Genomic DNA, 7,302 nt, shown 5'->3' on the forward strand with positions numbered 1-7,302 from the left:
TGTATAAATATTTACTGAACCTGAAGGTATACCCATAGTGGGTACTTATGTACAGACCTATATATTTTGATGGCTACGACCACACATATAACATATGCCACCAACATCTACAACATGTAATTTTCCATTTATAATAGAAAATTACGATTTTTCCCAGGGAAAAAAAAACTCATCAATCAACTAATATAAATAATCAATATTGCTTGACTCCATACCTCCTTAGAAATGTGATATAATCTTCATTCCCCCACTGTCCAGTTTTTACCATGGAGGATACCAGACTATAATAGTTGTAGAAATAGAAGCAACCATGCATATATCAACTGCAACTGTCTCATAAATTCCAGTCACATAGAAGGATGACCATACCACTCATAAGGAGGTATTTCTTTATATAATTATTGTAAAAGCATAACCTGATTCCATTATTGACATTTTTAACATATTTAGTGAGAATTCCAATCTTGGATTAAATGCATATGAAAGGACCACAGGATGAAAAGTCAATAAATAGAAACCGACATATATTTTCTGTAGAAAGTCCAAACTAAACTAATCCCCAAAAGGTTCATCCAAATTTAGCAATAAGGCAATTTAAAAAATATAAAGCAACAAAGTAGATGAAATCCCTCATTATAATGTAGTGGTTGCAACTTCATTTGATAAAAATGTGGCTAAGTTTACAACATTGACATCAAGGGGTAGTATGTGAAAACAATGATATGTAAGGTTAGTTTCCAAATCTAATATTTATTGGTTAACATGCCACTGGAAAAATTAATAAATCAATGGTGAACCTATCAAGGTATATGATAAAAAATGCGCAAAGTTAAGGAAAAGAAACAATCTTTCGCACCAAAAAGGCACCACGTCATACTAAATCCATTTCCTTTTGTGCAAATCATAAGATGGAGTTTTTATTCTGTCACCAATGAATGCATGAAATACACCCTGTAGAAGGCATTGCATTTCCATTCAAAACATGAATACAAATGCTTTCCCTATAGGTTTTACATCACTCATCAAAGTTATCGAAAATAAGGCATGTAAGTTCCATGGAATTGTTTTTCTGGTAAAAAAATGACAATAATCTTTGATAAAAAGATTCATTATGTCTCAAGTTATGATCCACCAAGAGCAAATTAATAGACAAAAATCCTTGAATGGTTTACCGCAATCCAAACCAAAAGTACAAAGAATAGTTCCAAGCTAGTTTTCTTATACTTTGTTAGTAAATATTGGTGTACCAATTCAAACAATTAGTTCTACACAACTAACAAAAACATAAGCCCACTTTTCTTTTGTTTTTGCACACTTTTCTTCTCTAATAGATATTTCATATTAAGGAAGCACATATATCGTTGGTGAGCGTGACTACCTTTCCACTTCTACGTGTGTATCAAAAAGGTAGCAATGGGTGAAGTAGTGTGGCAACATATTAGAGCAATCATGAAACAAAAGAAGGATGAATTATATTAAGAAAACTATTTCCAAATTTGTTTGAAAATGTATAAAATATATGCACAGTGATAAGCAACAGTAACTGAAAACAAGGTAAAGAAAAAAAGAATAGGCAAGGCACAAAATATGATCAGCAACTCTGCGTCCATTCAGGTTCCTTGCACTTATTTCATCAACATCACAGAGTACTGACTCTTGAGAGATATCGAAATCCTATATACATGCCAATACAAAAATTGTATATCAGAAATGAATTTCCTAATTAGGATCGAATGATATGCACAACTCAAATTTAAAAAAATATGCATTGATTCTAAACAAAATAATTAGTGGCAGGCAAAGGGAGACACCACAACTTGCCTCCAATGACATGAAAAAATGATTAAAAAACAGAGCCAACCATAACGTTATTTCCTGAATATGAATATTTGATTTATCTTGTGTGAAGGAGTAAATTACTTCAGGAACAACCCAAAGTGATATCTTAACATAAATCAAATCAATAGATATCCCTCACGACCTCCCTCTCCATAGGGTCTTGCACCTAGAGTGAATCCCCATTGCTCTGCTTTCACGTAAGTGAAAGCTGAGCCAGTAAGTTGCAGAATGAAACATCTCTAATCCAGACTAAGGTTCATTTACTGAATGACGATGGCCATATTTGATGCCCAATTGGTTCCATTTTTAAGTAGTTTCTTTGGCTATCAAATGACTTATTGAATACATTTGACTCTGCTTTTTCTACAATTGGTCCTGGCAGAAGCAGGTAGTGGAAAAAAAAATTCCAACAAGGTTTGAAATCCATTTAACTCTCCCCATGTTGAGACTCTAGTTCCAATGTACCCGAGAAAATATTAAATATAAATGTATAGTTCTTTCCTTTGTGGAAACTTATGGTGGTGAATCATTCATATTAGAGTTAGCATGGGACTGATCAGAAGGCCTGTCTCTTTTGGTTTCATGGCTAGAAAGGGTAACGTACATGGTAATGGGTTTGAAAAGAATGGATCAGTGGACAATATTTGCTCTTTAGGGTCAACTAGTATGCGCTCAAGAGAAATGGGTTCAAGGTTCACAACTTCAGCCATACACAAGGAATTTGGCAACAATGGTGATAATGCTCAGAATATTGATTGCCCAAACAATCAGAGCAATGTTTATAGGACCAAATCACGGAGTTCCAGAGGTTCAGGAGATGGTAAATAGGGTGCAGTACCCACAGAACCCAACATTACTAAGGGCAGGACTTCCCTATTCGAAAAAAAAAAACCGAGTACAAAACATACTTCTTCTAAGTAAAAAGAAGTAAGCACATCCACATAAAATGGAGGGCAAAGAAATGTTGAAGATGGTGATGGAACTAATGTTGGTGAGGCAAGGGAGTATGACGAAAGGTTGATGAATGTTGAAAGTTGCAACATAGACATACATTTCCCTACTCAATCTACCATTACTCAATACTTTGAGATGCAAGAAATCATGGAGAATGGGATACATGTCATTTCCCAAAAACTAGAAGGGAATGGGAATGAGTAAATTTTCATGTGCATCTACTCTGTTTAGACAAGCTTCAGAATGTATCCAACAAAAGAAGAATGTATTAACGACATTCATTGCAACTATTTTATAGGCAAGAGACTTTATTGTTCATAGGTTTTATCATACATGGCCCATATTTTGCACATGGCTATTGCATTTTGGGAGCTTATTCATGCTACTTTTCATATTGTGGTTGGATTGTTGTCTTAGAGGCATGGACTCATTTCTTTGTTTGGGCACATCATCCTTCTTTAAGTTTATTTGGTGCAACTTTCTTAGCTTCACCGCAATGACAAGCCTTTTCAATGTTTTTCTGAGCTTGGGAGTTATTGATTCAAGGTGTAGCTTGCACAATGGCATTTTTTTGGCTACACAACTTTAGACTTGACAACAATTGTTATTGTGGTGGTAGTTCTATGGATACATGGTATCTTTCAGGTGACTAACTTATTGAATATAGCAGTGGGTATTACTTTTTCTCTGAATACGCTGTTGATTACAATTATGTACTCTATCTATTCTGTTAAATTTCATGTGGGATGGCTTGGCATGGTTCTATGCATGAACTTGGTTTTCATATCTAGTGACATTTTCATTTACTTTCTAAAGCACAATGCAAAAGAAGGTAAAGAGATAGGTTTTGATCCAGAATATGAAGGGACTAATGGAAGGGAAATAAATTTATCTCATGCATTTGGATACAGTGGTCCTCATGGTGAAGAAGGTAATTTTTCTTTAGCTAGACAATTTGGTGAAAGCTCTCAATATAGTAAGTCTAGAGATAGTGAAAGAGGGCCCTCAACCAGTGGCCTGGCTGGAGGAGATCCATCTTCTGAAGAGGAAGTATTCTCACTATTATATAATCCTAATCACTATGCAGCGTTGGGTTTTTCTCGTTATGAGAAGATAAACATTATTGTCCTAAAAAATGAGTACATGAAAAAGGAAATGATGGTTCATCTTGACAAATATATGGACAATGTAAAAGTTGAGGAAGCTTTTAAGAAACTCCAAAATGGATATGAGGTTCTATTGGATTTAGTTAAGAGGAAAATTTATGATAATGAACTAAGGAGGGAGGAGCTAGTCAATCACCTTCATAATTTTAGAAGTGGTGTTCAAAGGAGTGGCAGGCACAACCCTTTTAGATATAGGTGTCCTAATGTTGAGGATGAGAGGGATAGTATTCAAGCAAATTCAAGAAGAATAGCTTGCAAAAAATGCAATGGTTCACATATTTGGATACACACTGATAGGAAAAAATCACAAGCTAGGTGGTGCCAAGATTCCATGATTACCATCAAGAAAAATATGGAGATAGATGGGTTGAAAAAATAGGCCATGCATTTTTGTTTGGGGTGCTTAGAAAGGTGGACACAAAATGTGCATATTCCTCTGTTTTAAGAAAATTATATGATGCAACTGAGCGGGTCATTTGAGCGGGTACAAAGTGTCCTCCAAACACAACTAAACCCACTTTTCATACAAGTACTACCCTTATTGGAAAATATTATTCTCAAGGAAGCACTTCAACTCACAAAGTTGACACAAATGATGATGCACCTACAAACCTAGATGAAAATATGACAATTTTTTTTTCTTGATTGGTTTCAAAATGCAATGGTATCTGGGATGTTTGACACTAGTAATGGTGTACCAAAAAATGCAAGCATGAAGACTGGGAATCATGCCAAAAATATCAAGAAAAAGAGAAAGGGAAAGAAACAATGGTAACATATTTAATGGATTTTGTTGACACAAATATTTGTGTTATCTCGTGCATGCATATATTCTGTAAATCAATCCCCCCCCCCAATGTAGATCTATGGCTTTATTATTACTACAAGTATCATATGAGCTTATAACATTAAGATTTTTTATGAAGTGAAATCAAAGCTTTGCTTCCATTTTTCAAGTGCATATTCCAGAATCAAAGTCTGATATATACGAGGAATTTTATAATCTTTATTGTATTATGGCTTAAGCATTCAATGGAAAATAAGTTTGAAGCTAACTAGCCAAAAAAAAGTAGATGTCCCTCTAAACTTCAACTTCATGATAGGTACATATGCATCATGGACCAGAAGGAGTTTAGAGACTTCTGACATTTAAGCCAACATGTCATGAAAAATGCCAAAAAAAATCCTCCTATGGAAGAGAAATGTAAATTTATTATTCAGATTAGTAGTATTCATCTAGAATAAGCCAGCTGCATACATTGTATCCATGTGGACAACCAAGCAAACTGTGTCCAAGGAAATCACCCATAGATAGTATTATGAAAACCGACACAATATATTGTTAAATCAATCCACCACCATGAAAAGCAATTTGACTGATAACAAGTAAACCAAAAAACAATAACATTCAATACTCACCTCCCTAATCACATAGCAAGGCCCTACACATAACGTGTCTAGATCTGATCCTGGACCATGTACCTCCCGACATCCAGATTTTGCTAGAAATTAATCATTAAACCAATAAAATAACAAAACTTTAAAGGAGTAATATTTGTGTATTTATAACAACAATAGTTTTGAACAACATTAAACAAAACTAATAATATTGTGTGGCCTCATGTAGTGGACATGTTTCGATACTTAAATGACACTTATAATTAAAATTATAGGCAAAGACCAATAAGGTTCTGCCCATTGGGAAGAGAAAGACGATGCATACTGTCAGGGGGAGTAGAAGCTTAAGAATTGCCTCTCAAGATCAATACACTAAGGCTTTTACATAGGTCATGAAAGACAAATCAAATAGAGTCATCCCTTTAAACTCTAGAGCAGTTTTATCTTCAGGAAAAATTGTGATGCCAACAAAGCTGTTGAGGTCCTCGTGAAGTTGGAAAGTAGCATTAGTACTACTAGTTTATGTGGAACAATTGTTGAAAATGAGAATATTTATGAAATGGCTTCCCAAGAAAAGGGATGTTTACGAACAAAAAGGCATGAATTTTGGTAATATTTCCAAAATTAATAATAGGAAGAAGAAAAACAAAATTTCATTCACTATGGGCACTATTTCAAAGTTTCGTGGAAGTAGAAATGAAGGGTCATGCCTTGTTAATAAGGAAAAAGGAGAAGTGAATTAAAGGGATGATGTTATCTGTATTAGATTTCCTTTAAATATTTTCTTTCATTAACTCGTATCTATCTTCCTACCCAAATGCTTCAACAACACAATTTTTAATTGAGCAACATGGTCTGGGCCTTGTTAAGGGACTGCCTCAAAGGATTATATATCAAAATGTCACTTAAAGACATGTGCAATGACTCAAAACATAGAAATATGGTTGCAGAAGAGCAAGTTTGTTGTATCTGTGGGTGTGAAGACAATGAAGATGACGAGGCAATTATTTATTCTTGTACCTACAATGGAAGCTTAGTTGTTGCACATCCTAATTGTGTTGATGCTTTTCTAGCAATTTCAAGTTTTTACAATAGACAAGTGGGCACTTTTCGTTGATAATGTCACAAAAATAAATACAACATTGGATACACTTGAAAATGATGCGACCTATGGTGTGGTACCTATTGATGATTATGAAGGATATGAGATTACTCTGAGATAATATTGTCCAACACACTACGCAGAGTATAATGATGAACGAGGACACCTAGATTTGATATTATAAGACACATATACATGCCTATATCACTGAAAAATAAATCTCACCAAGCCAATATATATGTGAAGAACAAATTGATGGCTTAAAGTAGGAGCTTCAACATAGAAGGGTTGCATTGGAATATGAAAAGGTTTCAATCAGTGAGAAAGCTAAGCAGATGCAGGGGATGAAGAAGGATTTAGTCTCTCTGGAAAAAAGAAATGGAGAAATTTAGTATAGAGCTTGCAAGTGTTGTTGAAAAAAAAATGGGAGACCGAATCCTATGGTATTCTAGAATAATTTCATAAAAATAATATTTCAGATTATAATTCTATGGCATGAAAAACACAAGCTTAAGTTAGGGGGATCTCATAATTTCTGATGTTATCCTTGGGAGAGTCATATGTGGACTTTTAGCCACTCTATGTAACACAAATACATATCTTTTGATGACTATGATAAGATGCTTGAGAGGTACTATGGAAAGAGATGTTGCAGTAATCATGACAAAGAAAAAGCATGAAGACAGGGGGAGCAACATAAGCGTCATAAAGATGAGTAAAAAAGAAGGATGATGAAAAGCATGATAGGGGGAGAACTTCATGGAAATACACTATTAGGAAAGTCACCCCATTTTCCATTGATGTTAAAAGGGGAGAAAATGTTGAAAGAAGAAGAGTATTGTC

At 34.5% G+C, this 7,302-nt stretch overlaps 1 pseudogene; it reads left to right on the forward strand.

The window, feature by feature from the left end:
• The first annotated feature begins 2,421 nt into the window (after positions 1-2,421).
• Positions 2,422-4,734, forward strand: LOC149248471 (uncharacterized; annotated as a pseudogene).
• The last annotated feature ends 2,568 nt before the right edge of the window (positions 4,735-7,302 follow it).

This window comes from Pinus tabuliformis, chromosome 7 (genome assembly GCF_031772625.1).
Source record: "Pinus tabuliformis cultivar Carrire ecotype Pingquan chromosome 7, CPIR1, whole genome shotgun sequence".
Taxonomy (NCBI): domain Eukaryota; kingdom Viridiplantae; phylum Streptophyta; class Pinopsida; order Pinales; family Pinaceae; genus Pinus; species Pinus tabuliformis.